Here is an 18319-nt window from a genome sequence, read left to right as displayed (position 1 = left end):
CATGGAATCTGGTGACCTCATGCACTTCCTCAACAGACACTCCATGTTCCTCTACATGAAGAATCTTCATCTCATTCCTCAGGGAAGGGTTGGTCCCTGAACAACACAATAAAAAGGAGACAGAAAGACAAATATTGTATTATTCATCCAACTAAATCACAAAGAATATGCAGTATCAGATCACAGTAAACTCAAACTCCCAGAATATTCATTTATTCATTCAGGAAGTGAAACTCAGTTACATGGAAATGTCTTTCTGAATACTATGTCTATATGGTTTTACCTAAACAGACAAAGTGTGGCAGATGAACTTCCTCCAGTTCACCTAACTCCATAGTGATGTCCAGCAATGGACCACCTTGTCCGTACTGCATGTCTTTCAGAAGTTGACTGTAGGGTTCCCAGTTCCTGAAGTGATACTTCAGAATGACATCTCCGTCACACACCCAGCGGAGACCAGACACTGTGCACTCATAACGCCCTTTGGGTGTCCTGTGCCTGAGGGCAACAACAAGATATGGTAGAGAGGGTCAATCGTCAAATGGAGAGGTTGGATTAGAAGCCTATTCCCAAAGGTAATGGGGAAATACACTAGCAAGTGGAATGAAATGTTAAAAGTAGTTATTTTACCTGAACATTGTCACTTCCTGGACAGTGGAAGTCAAGGGTTCAATCTGAAGCCACTGTGTGGAGTCCTGAACAAGGACAAGCATGTCAGTTATACATATGGGGCCTGTTTCCCGGACACAGATTGAGTCTAGTGCTGGACTTAAAGCATGATCAATGGAAGTTTCAAGAAAGTTATTTAAGGTCCAAGACTAGGCTTAATCTTTGTCCGTGAAACTGGCTCATTAAATGAACAAAGTAATTTATCTAATGTATTTATTCAATGTTACATGGAATGCAGGTGATTGATCCAATTAAACTGTCTAATGACAAAATATGACAGAAGTTAAAATCCTGCATTCCTACAAGCAGAACACAGGACTGTCTATATCCCAGTATGAATGGTTGGTCAGTACACACCTGGCTTTCAGACTGTGTTTATATTACTAAAGCAGAACACAGGACTGTCTATATCCCAGTATGAATGGTTGGTCAGTACACACCTGGCTTTCAGACTGTGTTTATATTACTAAAGCAGAACACAGGACTGTCTATATCCCAGTATGAATGGTTGGTCAGTACACACCTGGCTTTCAGACTGTGTTTATATTACTAAAGCAGAACACAGGACTGTCTATATCCCAGTATGAATGGTTGGTCAGTACACACCTGGCTTTCAGACTGTGTTTATATTACTAAAGCAGAACACAGGACTGTCTATATCCCAGTATGAATGGTTGGTCAGTACACACCTGGCTTTCAGACTGTGTTTATATTACTAAAGCAGAACACAGGACTGTCTATATCCCAGTATGAATGGTTGGTCAGTACACACCTGGCTTTCAGACTGTGTTTATATTACTAAAGCAGAACACAGGACTGTCTATATCCCAGTATGAATGGTTGGTCAGTACACACCTGGCTTTCAGACTGTGTTTATATTACTAAAGCAGAACACAGGACTGTCTATATCCCAGTATGAATGGTTGGTCAGTACACACCTGGCTTTCAGACTGTGTTTATATTACTAAAGCAGAACACAGGACTGTCTATATCCCAGTATGAATGGTTGGTCAGTACACACCTGGCTTTCAGACTGTGTTTATATTACTAAAGCAGAACACAGGACTGTCTATATCCCAGTATGAATGGTTGGTCAGTACACACTGGCTTTCAGACTGTGTTTATATTACTAAAGCAGAACACAGGACTGTCTATATCCTAGTATGAATGGTTGGTCAGTACACACCTGGCTTTCAGACTGTGTTTATATTACTAAAGCAGAACACAGGACTGTCTATATCCCAGTATGAATGGTTGGTCAGTACACACCTGGCTTTCAGACTGTGTTTATATTACTAAAGCAGAACACAGGACTGTCTATATCCCAGTATGAATGGTTGGTCAGTACACACCTGGCTTTCAGACTGTGTTTATATTACTAAAGCAGAACACAGGACTGTCTATATCCCAGTATGAATGGTTGGTCAGTACACACCTGGCTTTCAGACTGTGTTTATATTACTAAAGCAGAACACAGGACTGTCTATATCCCAGTATGAATGGTTGGTCAGTACACACCTGGCTTTCAGACTGTGTATATATTACTAAAGCAGAACACAGGACTGTCTATATCCCAGTATGAATGGTTGGTCAGTACACACCCTGGCTTTCAGACTGTGTTTATATTACTAAAGCAGAACACAGGACTGTCTATATCCCAGTATGAATGGTTGGTCAGTACACACCTGGCTTTCAGACTGTGTTTATATTACTAAAGCAGAACACAGGACTGTCTATATCCCAGTATGAATGGTTGGTCAGTACACACCTGGCTTTCAGACTGTGTTTATATTACTAAAGCAGAACACAGGACTGTCTATATCCCAGTATGAATGGTTGGTCAGTACACACCTGGCTTTCAGACTGTGTTTATATTACTAAAGCAGAACACAGGACTGTCTATATCCCAGTATGAATGGTTGGTCAGTACACACCTGGCTTTCAGACTGTGTTTATATTACTAAAGCAGAACACAGGACTGTCTATATCCCAGTATGAATGGTTGGTCAGTACACACCTGGCTTTCAGACTGTGCCTGACTCCTGAAGGTATGTAAAAGTGAGAATTGACATTATGACTTACCTCAACATGGTCACAAGTCTTACAGCTCTGAGGAATCCCTGAAGTCAAAAGTAGTTGTTATTTAAAACGGACAATCTCATGTAATAATGAATTAATAAATATTAAACAGACTTGTAATAAAAATGAATGTAAGTGAGCAACAGTCTCAGAATGTACACTCATTATCATACCATAATCTGACATTAGTGTTATATTAATGAATGTTTGTGGAAGCAGGAAACAACATGGTTGTTTTGTTGTCATGTTTTGTAGATGTTGGGGGCCTGATTTCTGGTAGATCCCAGGATGAGAGCTTAAAGGTAGAGTCAGCTAAATGATGTTGTACGAGCAGCACCGCAGATATTGTGATGAGCAAGATGCCTGACTTCTCTCTCACACAGTATCTGCCCATGTGCACGGGTTCTCTTCACTCTTACAGCGTGGTAGCCACGGGACCAAAACAGAGGAGTTTAGCATCGCGCTCCAACGCTCTTAGTTGTTGTAGAAGTTTACCCACTATGATGTTTACTTTGTGCATCTACATCATATTGCTGACTCTACCTTTAAGTTTGTTTTGACCAAATAGATCATGATTGTGTTCCTTGCCTGGGATTCAAGAACGCTTTAATCGTATTTTGATTTTAAAACAATTATCAGTTAACACTCACATATCTGGTCTCTGGTGTTCTCAGGTCCAGGCTTGATACAACACTCTCCACCATGGTCTCTGGTGTTGGGAAAGCAGAAGGATAGACTGTGATTAAACTAAATACAACTTATAAAGGCTTTATATAGCATACATACAGTCTTCATAAGCATTACAAAGGGTGTATAAAGGGTGACAGAACCACTCCCTATGTAGGGTGCATTGCCAAATGTGACATAACACTATGTCAACTTCCATGAAGTCAATACTGATGGTGACATTACAGGTGACATTGCTTATCTTGATGAAAGCCCCTAGAGACGTGAAGTCACCAGGTATCATTTTAACAGGTTCTGATGCCCTCTTGTGGTTAGAGTGAAACTGACACTACAGTGAGACATAGGAGAGGAAACATCTGTACATCCAACAGAACACATTAAAACACACCACTGCTACTAATCTAACTGTCTGTAGGTCCAACAGAACACATTAAAACACACCACTACTACTAATCTAACTGTCTGTAGGTCCAACAGAACACATTAAAACACACCACTACTACTAATCTAACTGTCTGTACATCCAACAGAACACATTAAAACACACCACTACTAATCTAACTGTCTGTAGGTCCAACAGAACACATTAAAACACACCACTACTACTAATCTAACTGTCTGTAGGTCCAACAGAACACATTAAAAACAAACCACTACTACTAATCTAACTGTCTGTAGGTCCAACAGAACACATTAAAAACCACCACCACTACTAATCTAACTGTCTGTAGGTCCAACAGAACACATTAAAACACACCACCACTACTAATCTAACTGTCTGTAGGTCCAACAGAACACATTAAAACACACCACCACCACTAATCTAACTGTCTGTAGGTCCAACAGAACACATTAAAACACACCACTACTAATCTAACTGTCTGTAGGTCCAACAGAACACATTAAAACACACCACTACTACTAATCTAACTGTCTGTAGGTCCAACAGAACACATTAAAACACACCACCACTACTAATCTAACTGTCTGTAGGTCCAACAGAACACATTAAAACACACCACTACTACTAATCTAACTGTCTGTAGGTCCAACAGAACACATTAAAACACACCACCACTACTAATCTAACTGTCTGTAGGTCCAACAGAACACATTAAAACACACCACCACCACTAATCTAACTGTCTGTAGGTCCAACAGAACACATTAAAACACACCACCACTACTAATCTAACTGTCTGTAGGTCCAACAGAACACATTAAAACACACCACCACCACTAATCTAACTGTCTGTAGGTCCAACAGAACACATTAAAACACACCACTACTACTAATCTAATTGTAGGAATGATTCCAGAGGAAAACACATGATAAAACATTGATATGACTCACCTTTGAATGTGTTGGTCATCTACCTGACACAGGGTCACTGAGGAGTAGGAATAAACCTCACCCAAACCCAAACCCAAACCCAGGATAGAGGGGTTCAGTGAATGTGGTGTGTTCTGTGTAAAGTTGTGTCAGTATACCAGAGGAGGACACGCTATAGAAGGACAAAGTACCAGCTGGCCAGTCCAGATACACTCCAACTCTGTTAGAAACAGGACCAGGGATGGATCTGCCGACTCCAGGATGATAAAAGTTATATCCTCTGTCAGAGCAGAATAAACACCAGGACTTCCTGTTGTATCCAATCCGACTGTCCTCCTCCACTCCCTTCCTCTTCATTCCTTTGTACACCACACCAATGAGAGCCCCCGTCACAATCCCTCTCCACCTCCCAGTAATAACGAGATCCAGATAAGCCTTCTCTGCAGAGAACTTGGGGATGATGGTCAAATCTGTCTGGATGGTCTTCATAATGCTGCTCCTCCTCCACCCATGTCACCTTCCTGTTCCCCCTGAGACAGTATCAGTTCTGGGTTTGCTGTATTTGGGTCCAGGGTGAGATGACAGGCATCTGTAGACAAAAGGAGAGTTTAATCAAACCACATCTTCATATAAAATGTTGTTTTGTAGGTAGAGAACAAGTATTGATTAGTTACTATGTTACTGTAGTTCTGAATATGCAGTTAATTAGGATTGAAGAGACTTACATTTCCTCAGCCCTGGTTTCAGCCTGAACTCTCCACCATGATCCACACTGTAGGAGAAACAGGTTATTGACTGACAAAGACCTAATACAGCAGTCAACATTTAAACCATATTGTTGTGTTCTGGTGCACTATCCAAGTTCATTACTAGAGAAATACAGGTATTCTATCCAACCTACTGCATACAGAACAGAGTACAATTCATTACTAGAGACATACAGGTATTCTACCCTACCTACTGCATACAGAACATAGTACAATTCATTACTAGAGACATACAGGTATTCTAGCCTACCTACTGCATACAGAACAGAGTACAATTCATTACTAGAGACATACAGGTATTCTATCCTACCTAATGCATACAGAACAGAGTACAATTCCAACAGGATATCAGAGATGCAGAAGAAGAGTATTCATGTGGTGATGATGTATGCTGTGTTGGAGTGCTAAGCCTGCTGGGTAAACGTCCCCTGTATTCTACCATCATGTCCTCATGTTACTGAACCTACTACACTTCATAGGACACAACCACTGCTCACACTATTAGGACATCTATTCTGACTTACTTCAGCTTCATCAGTTTATCTGTGGGATCCACCAGAGCAGCTGAAAGCAGTCCCCCTGCAGAGTCTCCTGGGTGATTGTAGCTCAGGTCCAGCTCTTTCAGGTGGGAGGGGTTTGACCTCAGAGCTGAAGACAGAGCAGCACAGCCCTCCTCTGTGACCAGACAGCCAGACAGCCTACAGAGAGACACAACAGCTGTCTAGGTTGGTGGACTGGTGTCAATCATCTTGTAGGACACTCAGACATTTGTCCATGACACAAACATTGTGATGAAACATCAGATGTTCAGAGTATTTGTTTTACTAAGCTCAGTACCGACCTGACTGAAACAGCTGTACTTACCCCAGTGTGTGTAGTTTACAGTCTGGATCCTCCAGTCCAGCAGACAGCAGTGTAACTCCTGAGTCCTGCAGGTCATTGTCTCTCAGCTCCAGTTGTTTCAGTTGTGAGTTGGGTGAACTCAGGACTGAGGCCAGATCTGAACAGCAACCTCTGTCAGACCACACTGACCTAGACTAGAGGGCAGAAGAGCACATGATTAACAAATGTTTAAAACATCCACATAATAACTCATACTGAAGAAAGTTAACTCACACTAGTGTCTGTATGTTGCAGAGTGTACTGGTTAGTCCAACACAGAGCAGCTCCACTCCTCTGTCTCCCAGGTCATTGTAGCTGAGGTCCAGTTCTCTCAGGGGGGAGTTTGGTGTCTGCAGAGCTGAAGCCAGAGTTTCATAGGATTCATATGTGAGTTTACAGCCAGACAGTCTGGAGAGAGGAGATATGGTGATATACTGTTAAATATGCAAAGCTTTAAGAATAATGAGATGCATTAAGATAATAACAGAAGGACACATGATTAACCAATGTTAAAAACATACTAACTCACTCAAGATATTTACCTTAGTTTTTATATATGTATGTATGTTTCTGGATATGTCCCAAAAATGTTAAAATAATGTTAAAAACATACACATACTAACTATACTGAACAGAAATATAAACCCAACATGTAAAAGTGTTGGTCCCACGTTTCATGAGCTGAAATAAAAGATCCCAGATATGTTCCATACGCACAAAAGCTTATTTCTCTCAAATGTTGTGCATAAATTTGTTTAGATCCCTGTTAGTGAGCATTTCTCCTTTGTTAAGATAATCCATTTTGTTAAGATAATCCATTCACCTGACAGGTGTGGTATATCAAGAAGCTGATTAAACAGCATGATCATTACACAGGTGCACATTGTGCTGGGGACAATAAAAGGCCACTCTGAAATGTGCAGTTTTGTCACACAACACAATGTCACAGATGTGTCAAGTTTTGAGGGAGCGTGCAATTGGCATGATGACTGCAGGAATGTCCACCAGAGCTGTTGCTAGATAATTTTATGTTAATTTCTCTACCATAAACCGCCTCCAACGTTTTAGAGAATTTGGCAGTACATCCTACCGGCCTCACAATCACAGACTAACCACGCCAGCCCAGGACCTCCACATCCGGCTTCTTCACCTGCAGGATGGTCTGAGACAAGCCACCAGGACAGCTGATTTAACTGTGGGTTTTCACAAACAACTAATTTCTGCACAAACTGTCAGAAACCGTCTCAGGGATGCTCATCTGCGTACTCGTCATCCTCACCAGGGTCTTGACCTGACTGCAGTTCGGCGTCGTAACCGACTTGTGTGGGCAAATGCTCACCTTCGATGGCCACTGGCACACTGGAGAAGTGTGCTCTTCACGGATGAATCCCGGTTTCAACTGTACCGGGAAGATGGCAGAAAGCGTGTATGGCGTCGTGATGGCATTGTGTGGGCAAGCGGTTTGCTGATTTCAACGTTGTGAACAGAGTGCCCCATGGTGGCGGTGGGGTTATGGTATGGGCAGGCATAAGCTACGGACAATGAACACAATCGCATTTTATCGATGGGAATTTGAATGCACAGAGATACCATGATGAGATCATGAGGCCCATTGTCGTGCCATTCAACCGCCGCCATCACCTCATGTTTCAGCATGATAATGCACGGCCCGTGTCGCAAGGATCTGTATACAATTCCTGGAAGCTGAAAATGTCCCAGTTCTTCCATGGACTGCATACTCTACCAGACATGCCTGTTTGGGATGCTCTGGATCGACGCGGTATCGACAGCGTCTTCCAGTTCCCGGCAGTTTCCAGCAACTTCGCACAGCCATTGAAGAGGAGTGGGACAACATTCCACAGGCCACAATCAACAGCCTGATCAACTCTATGTGAAGGAGATGTGTCGCGCTGCATGAGGCAAATGGTGGTCACACCAGATACGGACTGGTTTTCTGATACACACCCATACTTTTTTTTTTAAGGTATCTGTGACCAACAGATGCATATCTGAATTCCCATTTATGTGAAATCCATAGATTAGGGCCTAATGAATTTATTTCAATTGACTGATTTCCTCATATGAACTGTAACTCAGTAAAACCTTTCAAATTGTTGCATGTTGCGTTTATATTCTTGTTCAGTATACAGTACATACATAATATTTAAACACTCACAGTGGATACTGAAGATATTTAACTCACACTAGTGTCTGTATGTTGCAGAGTGGACTGGTTAGTCCAACACAGAGCCGCTCCACTCCTCTGTCTCCCAGGTCATTGTAGCTGAGGTCCAGTTCTCTCAGGGGGGAGTTTGGTGTCTGCAGAGCTGAAGCCAGAGTCTCACAGGATTCATATGTGAGTTTACAGCCAGACAGTCTGGAGAGAGGAGATCATCTGTTAGATATACAAATCCTTCAGAATAATGATACTGTATACATCAACTCAATAACAGAACTTACAGTGCTCTCTTGCAGGTTTTCACTACCGGCAGCAACCTCTGATAACCTGTCTCTGATGTGGTGTATGTCTTCAGGTCAAACTCCTCCAGCACCTCCTCTGACATCAGTAACAGGTAGGCCAGGGCTGAACATTGTTGAGGTTCTAGGTCTGTTTCTGAAAGAGTTCCTGATCGCAGGGAGGTTTGCATTTCTTCAACTAGAGAGTTGGCACCAAGTTCATTCAGACAGTGGAACAAGTTGATGATCCTTTCTGGTGAGGATTCCCTTTTGATCTTGTCTGAAAGGTACCTGACTGCTCTCTCGACTGTTTCCTCATTGCTCTGTGTTGTACTTCCTGTCTGTGTCAGAAGGCCTCGTAACAGATTCTGATTGGACTCCAGTGAGAGACCCAGAAGGAAGCGGAGGAACAGGTCCAGGTGTCCATTCTCACTCTTCAAGGCTTGGTCCACTGCTCTCCTGTGTAAGTCAGACAACAGGTCTGACTTCATGTATCTGTACTGTTGTTGTTTCAAGATATATTGGACGGTTGGAGTGGCTGCTTCATCATAGTCAGAGGAATCATCATCACCATCACTAGTGACTGCTTTGGGGGGGAAAACATTTTCCTTCTTGTCCAGACATGATTCTAAAGCATGCACTGCTGCTAGAAACTCCTGCATGCTCAGATGCACAAAGCTGTAGACCTTGTCTTGGTACAGCCCAGATTCTTCTTTAAAGATCTCTGTACACAATGCTGAGTACTCTGATGCCTCTGTGACATCAAGGCCACACTCTCTCAGGTCCTCCTCATAGAAGATCAGGTTGCCCTTCTGCAGCTGTTGGAAAGCCAGCTTTGCCAGTTTCAGGATAATCTCTTTGTCTGACTGAGACAGTTCCTTTGGGTTTGTCTCTGTGGCTTTGTTGTACTTCTTGTTCTTCACAATGATTTGGATGAGCGTGAAGTGTGAGTACATCTGGGTCTGAGTTTTGGGGACTTCATCCTTCTCTGCCTCTTTCAGCATCATCTCAAGGACAGTGGCTGATATCCAACAGAAGACTGGCATGTGGCACATGATGTGGAGGCTCCTTGATGTTTTTATGTGGGTGATGATTTCATTGGCCAGATTCTGATCTGTGATTTTCTTCCTGAAGTACTCCTCCTTCTGTGGATCATTGAACCCTCGTACCTCTGTCACCTGGTCAACACACTCAGGAGGGATCTGATTGGCTGCTGCAGGCCGTGAGGTTATCCAGAGGAGAGCAGAGGGAAGCAGATTCCCCTTGATGAGGTTTGTCAGCAGCACGTCCACTGAGGTTGGCTTCGTGACATCACAGCACCTCTCATTGTTTTTGAAGTCTAGAGGAAGTCGACACTCATCCAGACCATCAAAAATGAAAATAGTTTTGGTTTCACCATCTTCAATGTTGTCAATCTCTTTCAGCTCTGAGAAGTAGTGGGAAAGAAGTTGCATCAGACTGTATTGGTCCTTTTTCAGGTTCAGATCACGGAAAGGAAGAGGAAACATGAAATGAACGTCCTGATTTGCTTTTCCCTCTGCCCAGTCAAGGATGACCTTCTGCACAGAGACTGTTTTTCCAATGCCAGCGATTCCTTTTGTCAGCACAGTTCTGATAGGTTTGTCTTGTCCAGGTAAAGGCTTGAAGATGTCGTTGCATTTGATTGGTGTCTCTTGTGTGGTTTGTTTCTTGGATGCCATCTCTATCTGTCTCACCTCATGTTCATTATTGACCCCTCCACTTCCACCCTCTGTGATGTAGAGCTCTGTGTAGATGTCCTTTAACAGACTTTGGTGTCCAATTCCTTCAGATATGTGTTGATACTTGTGTTTCAGTTTAGCCTTAATGTCTTGTTGGACTGTCAGAAGAGTTTGACCTGTAGGAAAACAATGAGATTGATATTAATCCCATAAAACTAGAAGATTAACTTTTGAAAGTTAAAACTGATCAACATGATCTAATATTAAAGCAGTAATTTGATCAATAGAGAAAGATGTAAGGTGTGGACGGGAGGGCTGTTGTAACTCCCAGTCTTACTCCTCATACCCAGAGGGTTGTGTGTGAACATTACAGCACCCTGGCTGACAATCCCCTCCATCGTCTCAACTGGATCCTGAACGTTTTCATAGTCCAACTGGTAGTCAGAGCTTTTCATCTGTTGTTCAGACATTTTGCCACGTCTCAGAGGTTCCCGGCTGGGTGTAGGTGACTCTGCTCTGGGCTTCTGGACACTTTCAACAAAACAGGGAGACAGATCACTTCATCAATAGTGCATCAATATCACATCAACAACTGCATAGCTGAACTCAAGTCCTGATGTTTCTTTGAAATGAGGGGCTGCTGTTCTGAAGCCTTTTCCAGATTGCAAAAAATCTGAAGCATGTACGGGATTCTCTACTTTACACACAGTCTCTACTCTACTCATTCACTATGGGATTCTCTACTTTACACACAGTCTCTACTCTACTCATTCACTATGGGATTCTCTACTTTACACACAGTCTCTACTCTACTCATTCACTATGGGATTCTCTACTTTACACACAGTCTCTACTCTACTCATTCACTATGGGATTCTCTACTTTACACACAGTCTCTACTCTACTCATTCACTATGGGATTCTCTACTTTACACACAGTCTCTACTCTACTCATTCACTATGGGATTCTCTACTTTACACACAGTCTCTACTCTACTCATTCACTATGGGATTCTCTACTTTACACAGTCTCTACTCTACTCATTCACTATGGGATTCTCTACTTTACACACAGTCTCTACTCTACTCATTCACTATGGGATTCTCTACTTTACACATAGTCTCTACTCTACTCATTCACTGCCCAGAGAACAGACTACTCTGGCCATTTCAGTGATGAATGGAGAATGGTGCTTGTTTAATAAAGCTACATCAATCAATGTCTGCAAGATCACATCCTGATAGTATTCTACAGAACCCAATATAATAGCATAGCTGGCCAAACCCTCCCCTACCCTGGACGACACTGGGCCAATTGGGCGCCGCCCCATGGGTCTCCCGGTCGCGGCCGCCTGCAACAGAGCCTGGACTCAAACCAGGATCTCTAGTGGCACAGCTAGCACTGCGATGCAGAGCCTTAGACCACTGCGCCACTCGGGAGGCCCCCTGGTCAAAGGATTTTTGGAAACACTTCTCTTAAATTAGTTGTATATCTTTAAAATAACTATATTTACAATTGATCTCTTACCTCTTAGAACTGGTGTCTTGAGTCAGACTCTTTTTAGAGGCAGTGCCTCTCTCCTCTCTCTCAGAATACTTCCTCTTAGTGGCAGTGCCTCTCTCCTCTCTCTCCCCAGACAGACTCATTTTAGAGGTAGTGGCCCCCTCCTCTCTCTCCCCAGAGTGACTCATTTTAGAGTCAGTGGTCCCCTCCTCTCTCTCCCCAGAGAGACTCATTTTAGAGTCAGTGGTCCCCTCCTCTCTCTCCCCAGAGAGACTCATTTTAGAGTCAGTGGTCCCCTCCTCTCTCTCCCCAGAGAGACTCATTTTAGAGTCAGTGGTCCCCTCCTCTCTCTCCCCAGAGAGACTCATTTTAGAGGCAGTGGTCCCCTCCTCTCTCTCCCCAGAGAGACTCATTTTAGAGGCAGTGGTCCCCTCCTCTCTCTCCCCAGAGAGACTCATTTTAGAGTCACAGCTCACTCAGCTACAATAAGAAATAGCAGAACAGTCAATATTTCTGAACATTGTTGAAGTAGCATTAATAATGACAAGACTTTTACAGAGTTCACACAACAACGTCACCTGCTAAATGAAATGACCTCGATAACAGCACGTCAGTTAAATATAACAACCAGAACCGTTATTTTTTTTGTTCACTGTTCAGACCAGCTAAATTAAAGTTCTGAACCGGTTCAAACCCCAAAAAAGTAACGGTTTTTATTGTTCATATCTGTTCCTTTTTTAAACCTCTGAAATCTCTCTATTTTTATTTAATTTAGCTCAACATTAAATGACTTGACCAATCAGCGCTGATAGAACAGCTTGCTGTGGAGCGGGCAAGCTATTTAAATGCATTGGACAGTGTAGTGACATTTAGCGTGAGGGGAAAGAGTGAGAGGAGGTTGGAGGAGGAGGCTTGGCATCTTGTTGTTATGACATGCATTATCTGAATTACGTCTACAGAATTATTTATACGGTGGACCGGCTTCTGTAAAGGAACTTTTAATTGTCTTTGAACTTCAGAGAGTTGGCTTACCTAATGTTGGACCAGCGCTAGCTAGTTAGCTAGTTAGTTAGCAAGCTTGTGTGTGCAGAGCGACACCAGAATAAAATAAAATAAAAGTCTTACCTTTTTGTAGTTAATAAATCCAATGTGAAACTTAATAACCATAGTATCCTTAACTAGCATAGAAAAAGGGAATCCGTTTTCCCGTAATGAATTCTCTCTCCCTAATTTCTGAATCACGCTACAGTAGACTATGCACACTGGCAAAGACTTTCAGCTGGCAGGCCGACACTGGAAGACGACACTGGGGAACAGAGTGAGGGGCTTTGCATAGGCGCTTTGTTGCGTTTTATGTGTGACTGGAATAATAACTGCCTGGATTCTGTTCCTCAAATCTTGTATTATTCCAACCTTTGTTGGTAGCAACAACACTATTTTATAAAAAGCAATATATTCATATGGTTTTTGAACACTATAATTTGTTTACAAGCACAACTGATAATAACTACCTTCTGATAGAAGAATTAGGTAATGACTAATTATTACACTCCACTGAATAATAAGACTAATCTAATAATGCGTTAAGCTTAGTTAGAAGTAAAACCAGGGCTTTGGATCTATGCAAGCGGAAAGCAACTGTGAAACCGATAACAGGAAACAGGATGTGAAACTAGACACTGAGAAGCATGTCCCCACCTGTAAACGATGCATATCTGCCCAGCAACAGAGTATTTTGTGTCTTCGGAAACCAGTACAGGAAGAAACGACTAGGTTGCTGTGCAGTGCTTACAGAGAAATGTGACAGTTGCCAAAATATGGGCTAGGAGCTTTCTCATTGGCCCACTTAGGGGCGTAGTAGAGGTATAAAAAACGTTGTGCATTGTGTGATTTTCAGAGCGCTCTCAATGAATACACCTACTGACCATTGCAATAAGGGGTCTTTGTTTAATTTATTTAAACTAGAGATTTACACCTCTGGGAATTATTCAAAGATTTAAGAAGTGTTTGATTTCAACCATAAAGATAACAAAATTCTCCTGACACCTTCCCACTTGGTTATGAACACAGCATGATGTCCAATGTCCACTAGATGCATATGAGGTTTTGTTTTGCCGGATGTCTAGCCAGTATTTTCCATACGACGCACATGTGCTTCACTTTTAAACTCGCTATTTTATTTTTTATTTAACCTTTATTTAACCAGGTAAGCCAGTTGAGAGCAAGTTCTCATTTACAACTGCGACCTGGCCAAGATAAAGCAAAGCAGTGCGATAAAAACAACAACACAGAGTTACATATGGGGTAAAACAAAACATAAAGTCAAAAACACAATAGAACATCTATATACAGTGTGTGCGAATGTAGTAAGTTATGGAGGTAAGGCAATAAATAGGCCATAGTGCAAAATAATTACAATTTAGTATTAACACTGGAGTGATAGATGTGCAGAAGATGATGTGCAAATAGAGATACTGGGGTGCAAATTAGCAAAATAAATAACAATATGGGGATGAGGTAGTTGGGTGGGCTAATTACAGATGGGCTGTGTACAGGTGCAGTGATCGGTAAGCTGCTCTGACAACTGATGCTTAAAGTTAGTGAGGGAGATAAGAGTCTCCAGCTTTGGAGATTTCAGCTAAAAGCTAGCTACATGTCCCACCGCACGGTAAAGCAACACACAAGTTGAAAATATTTAATGAATGCAGAACACAGAACGCAGCACAGCCTAGTGGGGCATCCCCAACGTGGCGTTACAGAACGCACCACAGCCTAGTGGGGCATCCCCAACGTGGCGTTACAGAACGCACCACAGCCTAGTGGGGCATCCCCAACGTAGCGTTACGTAACGCACCACAGCCTAGTGGGGCATCCCCAACGTAGCGTTACAGAACGCACCACAGCCTAGTGGGGCATCCCCAACGTAGCGTTACAGAACGCACCACAGCCTAGTGGGGCATCTCCAACGTAGCGTTACAGAACGCACCACAGCCTAGTGGGGCATCCCCAACGTAGCGTTACAGAACGCACCACAGCCTAGTGCTACATCCCCAACGTAGCGTTACAGAGAACGCACCACAGCCTAGTGGGGCATCCCCAACGTAGCGTTACAGAACGCACCACAGCCTAGTGGGGCATCCCCAACGTAGCGTTACAGAACGCACCACAGCCTAGTGGGGCATCCCCAACGTAGCGTTACAGAACGCACCACAGCCTAGTGGGGCATCCCCAACGTAGCGTTACAGAACGCACCACAGCCTAGTGGGGCATCCCCAACGTAGCGTTACAGAACGCACCACAGCCCAGTGGGGCCTCCCCAACGTAGCGTTACGTAACGCACCACAGCCTAGTGGGGCATCCCCAACGTAGCGTTACAGAACGCACCACAGCCTAGTGGGGCATCCCCAACGTAGCGTTACAGAACGCACCACAGCCTAGTGGGGCATCCCCAACGTAGCGTTACAGAATGCAAAGAGTTTGATCCATCTGGTGGACATGAGGCGTAAGGCAAGTACGTTTGATTGTGGCTGAGCTGGGTCGTTTTCACTAGTGCACACATGGGCGGTGTGTTCAATAGGGCGATATGGGCGACGCACTGCCAAACGGGAAAAGGAAGGGATTTTTTTTCTAATCAATTATATCACGGCAACAGTAGTTCAGTGTTCACGTCTGATCTGCCAGCCACTAAATGTCCAATCAGGCTAAAGTCGTGCTTCAAATGTCCCCGCCCGTTTTGGGGCGATTTCAGTCAGGTTGAAAATCGCCCAGAAGTCTCTCATAGCCTCTAATGTAAAATATTTTTTTCAAATTTCAGAGCTTTCAATACAATCTCTATGGGTTTCTGAGGGCTTGCACTTACGCGCTTTCGTCATACGTAACGTAACGTAACCATGAACGTAACTAAGAAACTACTCTTTCACCCTGAAGGCGGCACGGCAGACAGCACCGCTTGGACAGCGACTGGTGTAACCGACATGCACCATCTTTCAGAAAAGATTAAGAAAAATGAGCTGTCAAAGACCCACATTGATAGCTGTTTGAGATTGTCTGCTTTGGGGAGAGTGAATATTGCCACTCAACTGGATGAGGGATACAGGCTAGCTGTCCGCCGCCACAACGATGAGGTTAGCAACAGCAGAGTCGTGAACACTGTCTACGAGAATCGAGACGACCTCATAGAATGTTTTGAAGCCATCCGGACGGGTTCATTGGGTTCATTTGACCAGCCCACCGTACCAGAAGCTACAGAAGAAGGACATCGATGCTGTCTTTATCAAACGTGCCCTCGACAGCCTTCGCCAAGCAGTGTGCAGGCCATAAGGTAAGATAAAGATTAAACAATATCATTCGATCTTTCTCAAAGCAGAGCTTTATTTGAAAATGTATGCATGAAAGGAGACTGCATTTGTGTTTGAAATTACATTATTCTCATTATATATGGCCAGTGGTGTAATCTATCTTATTTTATATACTATGTGTACTGTACAGTGGTGCTCATAAGTGTATGAACACATTCTAAAGCTGACTAAAAAGAGGAATAAAAAATAAAAAAATCATATTTTGGAAATTGATCTTAATGACTTAATTAAAAAAGTTGGAAAATCCAACCTTTAAGGACACCAATTTTCTTTTCTTTTTATTCCTCTTTTTAGTCAACTTCTAGCATGGGATCATAAGCTTATGAGCACCACTGTATACTGTGCTGAACATCCAGGCTATGTGAGACACAAAGGCTAACTTAAACACTAAAGACTTTATGCATCCCTGCCCATTTTAAGTGGAACTGAAGTATTTGTACTATACATGGATACATTGCATATACCTGTGCATCACATAGACAACAATACTGTACAAAGCCAACAAACACATTGGTCTGTTTGCCTTCAGGGACTCCTCTCAACAGCAGCTGCAAGAGCAACAGGAGCCAAAAGACCCAGAACAGCTTTGAGAGAAGAGGAGAAGCAGAGGCTGTCTGAAGAGGTCTGCAACACCATCCTGGATCACACCAAAGAAAGGTTCTCTTTCTCTGGCCACCTTGTGAGTGCTACCTTACTGCAAGCAGACATGTTTGAAAGGTACTGCCATTCAAAAAAATAAAAAATCTGTTCATGTTCATTTTTACAAATCTATACAATTGGCCAGAATATGGTTGTTCATATTTACAAATCTATACAATTGGCCAGAATATGGTTGTTCATTTTTACAAAGCCATACATATTGTTTATGCAGTGTTGAGGAATGTGAAAGAACACCCTTGATTATTTTTACTGTGATAACTTATTTTGCTTTTGTAAGCCAACACTTTTGAGATCAGTCAATAAATGCTTCTGGTATTGACTTATATGCTGCCCCTGTCTTCATGTTGTTGCTGGACATATCTTTTTAAAAATGTGTGTAGGTCACCTAAATCATCAGAAAAATTGCCCCCCCTGAGAATTTTTTCAGGAGCCGCCACTGAGTGCACACTGTAGAAAACCGTGGCAAAACATTTTGCAACAAAAACTAAAGTTTCTATTAGACAAATTCAGGTAGGTCCCTCTCCGTTTCGGTCCGTTTACTGAAAAGGCAGACACCCACTGCTTGAGTTCACTTGAGGTGCGGTACCGGTTATCTCAACCTGTACACTGGCTGACGGGGTTTTCATCAAGACAAATGGTGTGTGCTGATGTAAAAGTTCTGCTTCCGTCCCTCTCCGAGCCTCTACCTGGGCTCGAACCAGGGACCCTCTGCACACAATGACAACAGTCACCATCGAAGCATCGTTACCCATCGCTCCACAAAAGCCGCGGCCCTTGCAGAGCAAAGGGAAACTACTTCAAGGTCTCAGAGCGAGTGACGTTACCGATTGAAAACGCTACTAGCGCGCACCGCTAACTAGCTAGCCGTTTAGCACCGGTTACACTGACAATCATTGAACCCATTGGCTCACGTTAAATCAAGCGCACCTGAAGTGAGCCAAACGGACCACAGACTTTCCGATCTGTGGAACCAGAAAGCTGCTCTCAACCTAAACTAAATACATTTTATTTAGCCCTACATTTAAACTACTGCCTTTCCGATCTGTGTACCCAGAAAGCTGCTCTCAACCTAAACTAAATACATTTTATTTAGCCCTACATTTAAGCTACTGCCTTTCCGATTTGTTTAACCAAAAAGCTTCTCTCAACCTAAACTAAATACATTTTATTTAGCCATACATTTAAACTACTGCCTTTCCGATCTTGTAACCAGAAAGCTGCTC

General features: G+C 43.0%; 1 pseudogene; it reads right to left on the bottom strand.

Moving 5' to 3' along the window:
* Nucleotides 1–4846: 4846 nt before the first annotated feature.
* LOC121562609 lies at nucleotides 4847–12141 on the bottom strand (annotated as a pseudogene).
* Nucleotides 12142–18319: the final 6178 nt, after the last annotated feature.

This window comes from Coregonus clupeaformis, unplaced genomic scaffold (assembly GCF_020615455.1).
Source record: "Coregonus clupeaformis isolate EN_2021a unplaced genomic scaffold, ASM2061545v1 scaf2303, whole genome shotgun sequence".
Lineage (NCBI taxonomy): Eukaryota > Metazoa > Chordata > Actinopteri > Salmoniformes > Salmonidae > Coregonus > Coregonus clupeaformis.
This window is presented reverse-complemented; position numbering and strand designations above follow the sequence as displayed.